This window comes from Phyllobates terribilis, unplaced genomic scaffold (genome assembly GCF_046119375.1).
Source record: "Phyllobates terribilis strain yellow unplaced genomic scaffold, ASM4611937v1 Scaffold_374__1_contigs__length_1864666, whole genome shotgun sequence".
Classification (NCBI taxonomy): domain Eukaryota; kingdom Metazoa; phylum Chordata; class Amphibia; order Anura; family Dendrobatidae; genus Phyllobates; species Phyllobates terribilis.
Window position 1 is genome coordinate 1,155,468 of NW_027363134.1, and position 13,502 is coordinate 1,168,969.

Sequence of the window (13,502 nt, forward strand, 5' to 3'; positions counted from 1 at the left end):
TCAGAGATGCTTCCAGGGGTCTTCCCCATGCTGTTCCCATGTCTTTTCAGCACTTTATGCATGTGTCACACAGCACATGGCCAGATAAGGTTGTAAAATGTTAAAATGACATTTCCCGGTGAATGCATTTGTCATAGTTGAAAGCAATACAAAAGTGCAAAAATGCATAAAAAATGCTACTTGTGAACATAGCCGTAGGTGTGGAGGAGTATTTTTGTTTTTGGTCATTTATTTTAACTTATACACAAGTCTTTTCCCTAGAAAGGATGTTCCTTAACATATTTCACAGGAAAAAAGTTTCACTTTAGTTTTTGAACGTTTTATTGTGAGCCCGTAAAAGTGGCTTAATACTTCTGACCACGTTGTTGACAGCAGTGACCTGGGGGTCAGAAATGCTTCCTGGGGCGATCCCCATGCTGTCCCCATGTCATTTGAGCACTGTCACTATCGTTTTGGGCACTTGTTAGGCTTTTAAAAGACTGCCGGGGGTGCCACCGCAAAAATGCTCGAGTCTCCCATAGACTAACATTGGACTCATTGCTGGGGTCGAGCACCCGAGTATCACGGCGAGCTCGGCCCGAGCTTCGAGCACCCGAGCATTTTAGTTCTCGCTCAACACTAGTTCTAACAACTGCCACCACCATGTTTCAATGTTGGGATTGTATTAGGCAGGTGATGAGCAGTGCCTGGTTTTCTCCACACATACAACTTAGAATTATCACCAAAAAGTTCTATCTTTGTCTCATCAGACCAGAGAATCTTATTTCTCATAGTCTAGGAGTCCTTCATGTGTTTTTGAGCAAACTCTATGCGGGCTTTCATATGTCTTGCACTGAGGAGAGGCTTCCGTCTGGCCACTCTGCCATAAAGGCCCAACTGGTGGAGGGCTGCAGTGATAGTTGACTTTGTGGAACTTTCTCCCATCTCCCTACTGCATCTCTGGAGCTCAGCCACAGTGATCTTGGGGTTTTTCTTTACCTCTCTCACCAAGGCTCTTCTCCCACGATTGCTCAGTTTGGCTGGATGGCCAGGTCTAGGAAGACTTCTGGTGGTCCCAAACTTCTTCCATTTAAGGATTATGGAGGCCACTGTGCTCTTGTGAACCTTGAGTAATGCAGAAATTCTTTTATAACCTTGGCTAGATCTGTGCCTTGCCACAATTCTGTCTCTGAGCTCCTTGGGCAGTTCCTTTGAGCTCATGATTCTCATTTGGTCTGACATGCACTGTGAGCTGTGGGGTCTTATATAGACAGGTGTGTGCCTTTCCAAATCAAGTCCTATCAGTTTAATTAAACACATTTGGACTCCATTAAAGAAGTAGAACCATCTCAAGGAGGATCACAAGGAAATGGACAGCATGTGACTTAAATATGAGTGTCTGAGCAAAGGATCTGAATACTTATGACCATGTGATATTTCAGTTTTTCTTTTTTAATAAATTTGCAAAAAAATTCTACATTGCTGTTTTTTTCAGTCAAGATGAGGTGCAGAGTGTACTTTAATGAGAAAAAAAATGAACTTTTTAGAATTTATCAAATGGCTGCAATGAAACAAAGAGTGAAAAATTTAAAGGAGTCTGAATACTTTCCGTACTCACTGTATGTATCTATATACACTGCTCCAAAAATAAAGGGAACACTTAAAACAACAGAATATAACTCCAAGTAAATCAAACTTCTGTGAAATCAAACTGTCCACTTAGGAAGCAACACTGATTGACAATCAATTTCACATGCTGATGTGAAAATGGAATAGACGATAGATGGAAATTATTGGCAATTATCAAGACACCTTCAATAAAGGAGTGGTTCTGCAGGTGGGGACCACAGACCACATCTCAATACCAATGCTTTCTGGCTGATGTTTTGGTCACTTTTGAATGTTGGTTGTGCTTTCACACTCGTGGTAGCATGAGACAGACTCTACAACCCACAGAAGTTGCTCAGATAGTGCAGCTCATCCAGGATGGCACATCAATGCGAGCTGTGGCAAGAAGGTTGGCTGTGTCCAGAGGCTGGAGGCGCTACCAGGAGACAGGCCAGTACACCAGGAGATGTGGAGGGGGCCGAAAGAAGGGAAACAACCCAGCAGCAGGACCGCTACCTCCGCCTTTGTGCAAGGAGGAACAGGAGGAGCACTGCCAGAGCCCTGCAAAATGACCTCCAGCAGGCCACAAATGTGCATGTGTCTGCACAAACGGTTAGATACCGACTCCATGAGGGTGGTATGAGGGCCCGACGTCCACAGATAGGGGTTGTGCTCACAGCCCAACACCATGCAGGACGCTTGGCATTTGCCACAGAACACCAGGATTGGCAAAGTCGCCACTCGCGCCCTGTGCTCTTCGCAGATGAAAGCAGGTTCACACTGAGCACATGTGATAGACGTGACAGAGTCTGGAGACGCCGTGGAGAGCGACATCCTTCAGCATGACCGCTTTGGCAGTGGGTGAGTAATGGTGTGGGGTGGCATTTCTTTGGAGGGCCGCACAGCCAGAGGTAGCCTGACTTCCATTAGGTACCGAGATGAGATCCTCAGACCCCTTGTGAGACCATATGCTGGTGCGGTTGGCCCTGGGTTCCTCCTAATGCAGGATAATGCCAGACCTCATGTGGCTGGAGTGCGTCAGCAGTTCCTGCAAGATGAAGGCATTGAAGCTATGGACTGGCCCGCCCGTTCCCCAGACCTGAATCCGATTGAGCACATCTGGGACATCATGTCTCGCTCCATCCGCCAACGTCACGTTGCACCACAGACTGTTCAGGAGTTGGCGGATGCTTTAGTCCAGGTCTGGGAGGAGATCCCACAGGAGACCATCCGCAACCTCATCAGGAGCATGCCCAGGCGTTGTAGGGAGGTCATACAGGCACGTGGATATATATATATATATATATATATATATATATATATATATACAGTACAGACCAAAAGTTTGGACACACCTTCTCATTTAAAGTATTTTCTGTATTTTCTTGACTATGAAAATTGTACATTCACACTGAAGGCATCAAAACTATGAATTAACACATGTGGAATTATATACTTAACAAAAAAGTGTGAAACAACTGAAAATATGTCTTATATTCTAGGTTCTTCAAAGTAGTCACCTTTTGCTTTGATGACTGCTTTGCACACTCTTGGCATTCTCTTGATGAGCTTCAAGAAGTAGTCACCGGAAATAGTCTTCCAACAATCTTGAAGGAGTTCCCAGAGATGCTTAGCACTTGTTGGCCATTTTGCCTTCACTCTGCGGTCCAGCTCACCCCAAACCATCTCGATTGGGTTCAGGTCTGGTGACTGTGGAGGCCAGGTCATCTGGCGTAGAACCCCATCACTCTCCTTCTTGGTCAAATAGCCCTTACACAGCCTGGAGGTGTGTTTGGGGTCATTGTCCTGTTGAAAAATAAATGATGGTCCAACTAAACGCAAACCTGATGGAATAGCATGCCACTGCAAAATGCTGTGGTAGCCATGCTGATTCAGTATGCCTTCAATTTTGAATAAATCCCCAACAGTGTCACCAGCAAAGCACCCCCACACCATCACACCTCCTCCTCCATGCTTCACGGTGGGAACCAGGCATGTAGAGTCCATCCGTTCATCTTTTCTGCGTCGCACAAAGACACGGTGGTTGGAACCAAAAATTTCAAATTTGGACTCATCAGACCAAAGCACAGATTTCCACTGGTCTAATGTCCATTCCTTGTGTTCTTTAGCCCAAAGAAGTCTCTTCTGCTTGTTGCCTGTACTTAGCAGTGGTTTCCTAGAAGCTATTTTACCATGAAGGCATTCTGCACAAAATCTCCTCTTAACAGTTGATGAACAGATGTGTCTACTGCTAGAACTCTGTGTGGCATTGACCTGGTCTCTAATCTGAGCTGCTGTTAACCTGCGATTTCTGAGGCTGGTGACTCGGATAAACTTATCCTCAGAAGCAGAGGTGACTCTTGGTCTTCCTTTCCTGGGGCAGTCCTCACGTGAGCCAGTTTCTTTATAGCGCTTGATGGTTTTTGCAACTGCACTTGGGGACACTTTCAAAGTTTTCCCAATTTTTCGGACTGACTGACCTTCGTTTCTTAAAGTAATGATGGCCACTCGTTTTTCTTTACTTAGCTGCTTTTTTCTTGCCATAATATAGTCTAACAGTCTATTCAGTAGGACTATCAGCTGTGTATCCACCAGACTTCTGCACAACACAACTGATGGTCCCAACCCCATTTATAAGGCAAGAAATCCCACTTATTAAATCTGACGGGGCACACCTGTGAAGTGAAAATCATTTCCGGTGACTACCTCTTGAAGCTCATCAAGAGAATGCCAAGAGTGTGGAAAGCAGTCATCAAAGCAAAAGGTGACTACTTTGAAGAACCTAGAATATAAGAAATATTTTCAGTTGTTTCACACTTTTTTGTATATAATTCCACATGTGTTAATTCATAGTTTTGATGCCTTCAGTGTGAATGTACAATTTTCATAGTCATGAAAATACAGAAAAATCTTTTAATGAGAAGGTGTGTCCAAACTTTTGGTCTGTACTGTGTATATATATATATATATATATATATATATATATATATATATATATATACAGTGCTGGCCAAAAGTATTGGCACCCCTGCAATTCTGTCAAATAATACTCAGTTTCTTCCTGAAAATGATTGCAATCACAAATTCTTTGGTATTATTCTCTTCATTTAATTTGTCTTCAATGAAAAAAACACAAAAAGAATTGTCCTAAGGCCAAATTGGATATAATTCCACACCAAACCTAAAAATGGGGGTGGACAAAAGTATTGGCACCCTTTGAAAAATCATGTGATGCTTCTCTAATTCGTGTAATTAACAGCTCCTGTAACTTACCTGTGGCACCTAACAGGTGTTGGCAATAACTAAATCACACTTGCAGCCAGTTAACATGGATTAAAGTTGACTCAACCTCTGTCCTGTGTCCTTGTGTGTACCACATTGAGCATGGAGAAAAGAAAGAAGACCAAAGAACTGTCTGAGGACTTGAGAAACCAAATTGTGAGGAAGCATGAGCAATCTCAAGGCTACAAGTCCATCTCCAAAGACCTGAATGTTCCTGTGTCTTCCATGCGCAGTGTCATCAAGAAGTTTAAAGCCCATGGCACTGTGGCTAACCTCCCTAGATGTGGACGGAAAATAAAAATTAACGAGAGATTTCAATGCAAGATTGTGCGGATGGTGGATAAAGAACCTCGACTAACATCCAAGCAAGTTCAAGCTGCCCTGCAGTCCAAGGGTACAACAGTGTCAACCCGTACTATCCGTCGGCGTCTGAATGAAAAGGGACTGTATGGTAGGATACCCAGGAAGACCCAACTTCTTACCCCGAGACATAAAAAAGCCAGGCTGGAGTTTGCCAAAACTTACCTAAGAAAGCCTAAAACGTTTTGGAAAAATGTTCTCTGGTCCGATGAGACAAAAGTAGAGCTTTTTGGGAAAAAGCATCAACATAGAGTGTACAGGAAAAAAAAAGAGGCATTCAAACAAAAGAACACGGTCCCTACAGTCAAACATGGTGGAGGTTCCCTGATGTTTTGGGGTTGCTATGCTGCCTCTGGCACTGGACTGCTTGACCGTGTGCATGGCATTATGTAGTCTGAAGACTACCAACAAATTTTGCAGCATAATGTAGGGCCCAGTGTGAGAAAGCTGGGTCTCCCTCAGAGGTCATGGGTCTTCCAGCAGGACAATGACCCAAAACACACTTCCAAAAGCACTATAAAATGGTTTGAGAGAAAGCAATGGAGACTTCTAAGGTGGTCAGCAATGAGTCCAGACCTGTATCCCATGGAACACCTGTGGAGAGATCTCAAAATGGCAGTTTGGAGAAGGCACCCTTCAAATATCAGGGACCTGGAGCAGTTTGCCAAAGAAGAATGGTCTACAATTCCAGCAGAACATTGTAAGAAACTCATTGATGGTTACCGGAAGCGGTTGTTCGCAGTTATTTTGGCTAAAGGTTGTACAACCAAGTATTAGGCTGAGGGTGCCAATACTTTTGTCTGGCCCTTTTTTGGAGTTTTGTGTGAAATGATCAATGATTTGATTTTTGTTTCATTCTCTTTTGTGTTTTTTCCTTGCAAGCAAATTAAATGAAGATAATAATACCAAAGAATTTTTGATTGCAATCATTTTCAGGAAGAAACTGAGTATTATCTGACAGAATTGCAGGGGTGCCAATACTTTTGGCCAGCACTGTATATATATATATGCCTTTTTGTCATTCTAGTAGTAGGGCCATAATTAAGACATGATTTGTTGAAACGCGTAGGTCTGTAAGCTATGATAGTTGCACATTTGCTGTATTCTTTGTGGAGCAATGTTTTATATGGCTAATAAAAGCTAAGTTTTAATATTTTTTCTACTAAACAAACCTTTACGCTGGATCATTTGCACTTTTCCCTTGTCTGACTGCACTTACGTTTCGCCCTGGTACCACTTATCTGCATCTCCAGAAGTTTCCCATTTCTCTATTATACTCTTCAAATTACATGTTGAGACTTTCTCCTCCTGTTGTTGCACATATTTTTTTTCCCTTCATCTGCACAGGTATCATTAATCTATCAACTATAATGGCCGTACCAGGTCCTGCAGGTCCTGTATCCCGTACACATGACGTGGGCAGTGCATGGCATGCCGCTAGTTTTTATTCTGAGTGCTCTTATATACGGTGGTAGTTTTACACAATGTTGAGCCTGTGATCTGCAGAGTGAAATGTCTGACTGCTAGAACAGAAGTATACGGCAGATTCTGCAGCATGGATACATAAAGGACGTCCTGGGGGAATATACCTCCCTCCAACACTCGTCCAGTCCCTGCCTCACACTAGAGACATTTATAATAACTCCAGGACTATGGAGCTGGTCATTTTCTCATAATCTGTGGCCATTATTAGTGATCTCGCATTGTACGGTAATATCACCCCGGAGGTTGTGATGTATTTAGTGTAATAGCGCCATCTAGAATATACAGTATATATCAGGCGATACCATGCTTTCTATAGTTAGTCGTCTTATGTGCCCTCTATAGCTATCTATTATACTTTATATTTCTTTATAATAATTTATAATAAATTACTCGATAGTTTTACAGTTTTATGATGTTTATTAATCTGCTGTAATTATAAAAGAAAGTCCAACCTTACAGTGGACACAGGTGGAAGTGTCCATGATGGTGTAGGCTGAGGTGGAGCAAGTATATAGTCAGTGGGGGATCAAGATGACCAGTATTCCCCAGGGTTCCCTGTTATCAGGAAGGTATGCAATCAAAAGATCTTATCCTCTGACCGGCTGTGTGCCATCAACAGGTAATGATCCTCTTTCCGGCTGTGTGCCATCAACAGGTAATGACCATCCGGCAGTGCGACATCAACTGGTCACCACCCTCCAGCTGTGTGCCATCAACAGGTAATGACCATCCGGCAGTGCGCCATGAACAGGTAATGACCATCCGGCTGTGTGCCATCAACAGGTAATGACCCTCTGGCTATGGCCATCAATAGGTCATCACCCTCCGGCTGTGTGCCATCAACAGGTAATGACCATCCGGCAGTGCGCCATCAACAGGTAATGACCATCCGGCTGTGTGCCATCAACAGGTAATGATCCTCTGGCTATGGCCATCAACAGGTAATGACCATCCGGCAGTGCGCAATGAACAGGTAATGACCATCCGGCTGTGTGCCATCAACAGGTAATGATCCTCTGTCCGGCTGTGTGCCATGAACAGGTAATGAACCTCTGTCCGGCTGTGTGCCATCAACAGGTAATGACCCTCTGGCTATGGCCATCAATAGGTCATCACCCTCCGGCTGTGTGCCATCAAATGTTTTTATCTTCTGTCCAGTCTTGTGCCATCAAGAGGTAATGACCCTCCAGCTGTGGGCCATCAACAGGTCATCACCCTTCGGCATTTAGGCTTCTTGTCTTCTGTAAGATGCGATTCTTGAGTCTCCTGATGTTAAAAAATATTTAAAAAATCACCGATTAAACTAATAATCTATCTAGTACATAAGCATCACAATTTAAAATCTATCTAGTGCATAAGTATGACAATTTAGCTCACAGAACATACACTATGCTAAAACATTAGACCCTACAAGCAGAAATTTGCTAAACTAACATAAATATAACTGACAAATCAGTAGAAAAATCGCTACCAATGGCACAGCTCTCTTCACATCAACCTGTAACCATAGTAGATAAGAAATAGAGGACAATGCTCATAGTCAGTTATCAACAATTCGGCATGGGGCATCCCACCAGAGACATTATAATATCTAGTAGATTATGGATGGCAATAGAATTTACCAACAAGCACATAGTACGCCAAACTCAAGTACATAGTATGCCAAACCTCAACGCGTTTTCCTAAAATAGGTTCATCAGAAGCACATACTAGACAGTGATACTTAGCAAAGCGTTCATAGATATATGCGCCATATGATAAGGTGCTAAAGTGCAAGTGTGTGACAAAATATCCATTCGATTTCAGGTGCAATGCTGCCTTGTATGTAGTAAGATGGTGCCCATCAGACAGCATGTATAGGACTAACCTGTGATGAAAACACGAGCAATGGGAAAGTTCAAGCAGTTGCCTTCTCAATCTTCCTCGCCTCTAAGACATCTAAGGAAACATCTTCTCCTCTTGATTTTGGGTGGAGGTGTTGTAGGCATTTCAGGCTCTGGCATTCTAGGTTCTGACATACTAGGTTCTGACATGGTAGGTTCTGGTGTTCTAGGTTCTGGTGCTCTTGGCTCTGGAATTCTGGGTTGTTGGCTTCTCTGAAAAATCAGTAACCTCTCTTTATGCTCCGTGGAACTTCGAGCTCTTCTTCCTATATTGTTGTGAGGGATCGTTCTGACCCAGACAATATCACTGAACGCCACTTTATAGTTGCAACTAGGAACCTTTTTCGCATCCTGCGGTGCAGGAGCCATGGATGGAGTAGAACATTTGCCATTGGGCAGGACAGGTGTTCTCCTGGAGTCTTGCTCCTGAATCTGAGGGATGCAAATCGGCTCCTTACAAGCACTTTGTTCCTTCAGAATGGTTTTGTTCTCAGGAGTTTTCTGATTGTTTCACCAGGTTCAGACATTGCCCACTTGCTCAGGACAAGACTTAAGGCCAAATACTCTAGTATTGTCAGTAGTGTCATCACCGCAACAAAAACTGCGTCACGGAAGAGCCAAAGAGGAAGATTGATGGAAGCTTGATAGGTGCTTCTCCTGAGATCCACGGGTAGTGGGTCATCCTATAATAAAGGAAAAAAACATAATAAAGTCCTGTATATTTATACCCAATCCAGTCAAACAGAGAGCCCTTGCTATTATACAGTGATGGATACATTATCAAGCAACTTTCAGAAATATCCCATTGAGAAGATCAGGAAGAAGTTTGGGATTCACCTCCAGGGTCCATGGAATATTATTTACAGTTGGACTTTCATATGACGGACGGTCACGTGTCCAGTATGAGAAGTCCTGCAAGAGGCGATATTCTCATTAGCTGATCCTTGTGACCTCCATATTGATGAGAACATACTCGCCCTCAGTGTACTGTAATGTGGGGGGTAGAGCAACGTAAAGCACAGAAATGATAGGATGATACTCATCATCTCCAGAGGTCTCTCAGTACCAAGGTATGGTCAATGAGATAGAAGCTGCAGATGGGCCGAGGCTTCTAATATACCCAGGGGTGACATCACAAAGCCCTCTGTGACATCATTGCACAGTTCTATCCATCATGTCACTGATACTTTGGATCTAACTAAATGTCTAAAAGAGAACCCTTCCACATGATTTCCAATCACGGAGCAGCTTCAAGAAAAGTTTAAAAAATATAATCTGTGCTGTGATTGGTCACAATGGCACATGAAGCAGAACGTCTTTAGATCTTTTAAAGGGAAAGTGTCAGCAATTTTTTTACAATTGTAAAATTGTAAAGTATTTATATTTATATATAAATACACATATATATTTAAAAAGGTTTTAATGGTATAAAATCTGAAAAAACTATTTTAACTGTTTTGATGTTTTCATCTTGTAAACACTAGGGGGAGCAGCTGCTGACATTTCCATGAAAACAGAATGCAGCTAGCTCGCATTACGACTGCAGTAAAAGTGGGCGGGATCTGCTCACATGGGTGTGATGTCACTCCTCCCCTTCTGGGCGTTTGCACAAAGGTAAATGAGACTGTAGTTTAGGATCACAGTGCGGAGCGATCACTGGTGACTGCAAAGTGATATATAAGGGACAACACCAAAGTCATTAATCACTACAAGGACAAAGCAGGAATGTGGGAGTCAGAGGGGTCACCCCACACTTATATCCCCTCTGACTGTCACTTCCTAAGCTCCTTTCCCTGCCATAACCTCTTATTCCCGCAGGTAAATTCTTACAGGACCCCCCTCCCCATCCCCTTCCCCTGCCGCAGCTGATTCTAAACGTCCTCCATATGTAATAATAGACAGGTACTCACCGGCAGCCTATAGTAATTCACAGGGTAGAACAGGGTACAGCACAGAAACAATATGGCGATCCTCATTGTCTCCAGGGGGTATCTCAGCACCAAGATATGGCCAATGAGATATGAGCTCCAGGTGGATGGAGCCCACTTATATACCCCAAGGGTGACATCACAACGCCCTCTGTGACATCATCACCCACAACATTCCGTCACATGACATCACCCAGCACCAGCATCATGTGACCCAGCGTAAATAGAAACGGTCCCTGTTGCCTATAGCAACTATTCAAAACAAAGTTTAAACTTTTCCAACAGCTAAAGGCGGCTCTGTGATGGCAGTTTCTTCTTGTGGACGGTTGTGATAAATCTGCAGAACATCTACATAACGCGACATGTAGAAAATCCTGTCTTTTCCCCTCTGTTCTTCCTCTGGTGCTACAGAGACGGATAGAAGGAGCTTTTACAGACCTTACAGTGCACAATATGGGACCTAATCACTGATATCCCAGATCTCCTCAGTACAAGCATACCGCCAACCTATGAGGACTAGAAAGAGGGCGAAACCATGCGGCACGCGTAGTCTGACCACGCCCCTATCCACACCCCAAGCTGCACCCATTTACCATGTCTTTCTCCCCCGGCAGGAAGAGTTATCAGAGGGGCGGTGGCAGTGAGGGACATTCAGCAGAAACTCAGGACTGCAGGGCATAGACCTAAATCCGAGACTGTCTGCTGTATCCAGGACGGCTGGGACTAGAGATGAGAGGATCGACTCATGGGACTCAGGTCCAGCATCCAGGTCAGTGGTAATTGGTGGCTGGACGGGAGTCCCTGTCGCGGCTTTAGATTAGCCCGGGCTGCTGCAATATCATCTGTGCGTCCTGCTCTTCTCTAGTTGGGACCTGTGGATTATTTTTTGTTCCCTCATTCACAGTCGGACCCTTCAGAACTTTCTCATCTCTGTGTAGTTTCACTATATGACATCTGGCTTTTTTGTGTCTAAGGCCGTGTTCACACGTAGCATAAATACTGTGCACCAATCTACACAATAACAATCTCCTCTGGTTATTGCATCTTTGGTGCACTATTTTAGGCTTTTTCCCCCTTATTTGATGCATTTTGGTGCAGATGTGAAGCCGCGTTTTTAATTGTTTTTTACAGTACAGAAAAGCTTTGATTCTGCACTTAAAAAAGTATCTGCAGTTTCTTACAGACGTTTTTTTATGCTCCACATAGAAGTCTATAGAGGAAAAAAATCACCAAAACCGCACAGGGTGGGGGCAGGGTGAGGGACACTGAGGGCAGAATGGAGGCATGGGGGGGTCGAATGGGAAACATGGAGGCAGAATGGGAGACATTGGGGGCAGAATGGAGTCACATTGGGGGAGAATGGAGTCATATTGGAGGCAGAATGGAAACACATTGAGGGCAGAATGGAGACATGGGGGGGCAGAATGGAGACGGGGCAGAATGGAGACAGGGGGGAAGAATGGAGACAGGGGGGCAGAATGGAGACGGGGCAGAATAGAGACCGGGGGGCAGAATGGAGATAGGGGTCAGAATGGAGACAGGGGGCAGAATGGAGAAAGGGGGAAGAATGGAGACGGGGCAGTATAGAGACCGGGGGGCAGAATGGAGATAGGGGGCAGAATGGAGACATGGGGACAGTATGGAGACATTGGGGGCAGAATAGAAACCAGAGGGCAGTATGGATGGAGACAAGGGTGGCAGAATAGAAACATGGGGGCAGATTGGAGACAAGGGGGACAGAATGGAGACATGGAGGGAAGAATAGAAACATGGGGGGAAGAATGGAGACGGGGGCAGAATGGAGATATTGGGGGCAGAATAGAAACCAGGGGGTAGTATGGAGACAAGGGGGGCAGAATGGAGACAGGGGGGCAGAATGGAGACAGGGGGGGCAGAATGGAGACAAGGGGGGCAGAATGGAGACATTCGTGCAGAATAGAAACATTGGGGCAGAATGGAGGCAAGGGGGGCAGGATGGAGAAAGGGGAGCGGAATGGAGACATTGGGTGCATAATAGAAACATGGAGGCAGAATAGAAACATGGTGGCAGAATGGAGACGGGGCAGAATGTAGACATCGGAGGCAGAATGGAGAGACATTGGGGGCAGAATGGAGACGGGGCAGAATTGAGACGGGGCAGAATGGAGACATTGGAGGCAGAACGGAGAGACATTGGGGGCAGAATGGAGACATGGGGCAAAATAGACACATGGAGGCAGAATGGAGACGTGGGCAGAATGGAGAGACATTGGCAGAATGGAAAGAAATGGGGGCAGAATGGAGAGACATTGGGGCAGAATGGAAAGACATTGGGGCAGAATGGAGAGACATTGGGGCAGGATGGAGAGACATTGGGGGCAGAATGGAGAGACATTGGGGGCAGAATGGAGACATGGGGCAAAATAGACACATGGAGGCAGAATGGAGACGTGGGCAGAATGGAGAGACATTGGCAGAATGGAAAGAAATGGGGGCAGAATGGAGAGACATTGGGGCAGAATGGAAAGACATTGGGGCAGAATGGAGAGACATTGGGGGCAGGATGGAGAGACATTGGGGGCAGGATGTAGAGACATTGGGGGCAGGATGGAGACAAATGGAAACTTGGAGGCAGAATGGAGACATTGGGGGCAGGATGGAGAGACATTGGGGGCAGGATGGAGAGACATTGGTGGCAGGATAGAGACAAATGGAAACATGGGGGCAGAATGGAGACATTGGGGGCAGGATGGAGACAATGGGGGCAGTATGAAGACAATGGGAGTAGGATGTGGGACATTATTACTGTAGGGGCTAATTAAAGGATATTATTACTGCTGTAATGTATTTTATTTTTGAGGATACTGTTTTCTGTGGGGGGTTCATGTTACTGTGCAGGGCGGCACTATATCACTTTTTTTCTTCATCTGGTGTAGTGTAGAAGTTGGGGAAATATTGGGGAATGTGCTCTGTAAGCTGCTCTAGATAACTGTGTTAT